Source organism: Schistocerca serialis, chromosome 6, assembly GCF_023864345.2.
Source record: "Schistocerca serialis cubense isolate TAMUIC-IGC-003099 chromosome 6, iqSchSeri2.2, whole genome shotgun sequence".
In the NCBI taxonomy this organism is placed as follows: Eukaryota; Metazoa; Arthropoda; class Insecta; order Orthoptera; family Acrididae; genus Schistocerca; species Schistocerca serialis.
In genome coordinates, this window is record NC_064643.1 from 133,084,510 (window position 1) to 133,086,616 (window position 2,107).

Below are 2,107 nucleotides of genomic sequence, written 5' to 3' on the forward strand. Positions count from 1 at the left end.
GTGGGAATCAGGTTGAAGCCCTTTGTATGTAGAGAGAATGGCATGATTAGGGAATTGTTGAATGGTGACTGCATAGGAGACCAAGAGCTGCTGCTGTCAAATCTAAAGAGGGAGGATTCCTGCTTCAGCAAGGAGACCATCTGTAGGACTAGTCCAAAAGGTACCAGTAACCAGACACATGCCCTGATGGTGGATTGGGTCTAACAGTTTTGAAGCTGAACACATCACTGAGCCATAAGGCTGGCAACCACAGTCCAGTAGGGATGAAACCAGGAGCAGGTAGATACAAATAAGAGTAGCACAATCCACACACCAAGATAAGTAGATAAGGAAGCAAAGAGCATTACACTTTCACATGCAGCTAGTCTTCAGGTGGTAACTATGCGACAGCCAAGACAGCTTTTTATCAAAAAGGAAGCCCAAGAAATGGGACTGTGCTATAATGTCTGGGTGTTGATTATCTAAGAGCTCTGGATCAAGCAGAAATGCATGTCATGCATTTTTATACAAGGAAATTGGAAACCATGGAAAAGAGCCCATGCAGAGGCCCAATGCATGGTAACACTCAGCAGAGGATAATGAGTGAGAACGGTAGCAAATGCAAATTTGTCAACATACAATGCAGGGGTGACCAGCATCACAACATAGATCACTAGCTCATTGATGGTGATGAGGAAAAGAGTGACACTCAACACAGAGACCTGTGGTACACCATTCTCTTGAACCCATGAAAAGCCAACTGAAGTGCTGACTAACCTGGAACAACCAGCGTGATAAAAACTGAAGAATAAAAATTGGTAGGGATCTTGAAAGCTTACTATATGTCTACAATGTCGTTGGTTCTTAGGACAAGGAATTGTTATAAAGTAAATGAATCACAGCCTGTGTGTGAATAAAATGTGACAATGCCAAGCGGTGCCTTACACAGTATTGGAAAAAGACTGCGACAAGGTATTGGTGGTTAGGAAAAGCCTGTCAGATTGCAGTTTCCAATCTAAACAGATGGTCATTTGTGGATTGTTCCTCTCAGAAACCACACAGGGAGACAAAAGGGCATAAGATTTGAGAACCCAGCATTATCTGCAGGCAACTATCCCTTCAAGCAGCTTACAGACTATGCTGGATCTCATGATTGTGAGGCTAAGGCACCTTGGAGCTAAGTATGGTTGAAGACCCTCAGGAAATGCTGCCTTTGGGGAATATCAGGTGTTTGATTATCTGCTTGAATTGAATCAGGGCCTAAGGCCTTGTTGTTGGATGAGGCAAGAGCCTGATATAGTTCACAGTCAGTGACAGAGTCGTTATAAAATTCAACTTGGTGGGCAGTGAAACTTAAGGAGATGTTTCAGCATGTCATTTCTACAGTAAAAATATAGCTGGATCAGAAGAGGATGCCAGTGCTGTCACAAAGTGGGTCACAAAGTGTTCTGCAAGAACTGATGAATCTATACAAAACACACACAGTAGGACAAGACACGGAACAGATGATCTTGTTGGTGACCTATAATACCACGGACCTTGCCAGACATCCAAGATGAAGAGGCATAAATCCTCACAGAGGAGGCATAGCACTTTCAGCATTCCTTCTTACTGTGACTAGACAACGAGCCTCAGTAAGAAGCCAATTAAAAGTGATAAAGTTGGTATCCTGAATAACTCTTGCAATATCTTTGGTTTTGGGTCCACCATGGCTCCGGCCGACAGTAGTAGTGGTGGTGCTGGTGCTGGTGGTGGTGTTGAGGGGTGGGGGCAGCATGCACATGCAGAAAAGGCAATAGCAGTTCCAGCAGTATGGATGTCTGCATCAGATACAAATGTCAGATGGCTCTGTTAAGTGCACAGTTTGGTAGTCGGTAGGTCAGTCTGGCAGTGATAAAATATGTTTGACAGAAAATGGTCACTGTCACAAGGTCACAGTGTAGTGACCAAAGTAGTGAAGCCACAAGATTAGGGGAAGTGATTGTTAGGTTGATAGCTTAAAAGGTGTCACGGGTGATACTGAGGAGAACCATCACTGAGGCAACATAGATCATTGTAACATGGTGGCCAATTAGAAGACCCCTACCAGCAGACATAGTGCACAACCCACATGAAGTGGTGTGTTTAA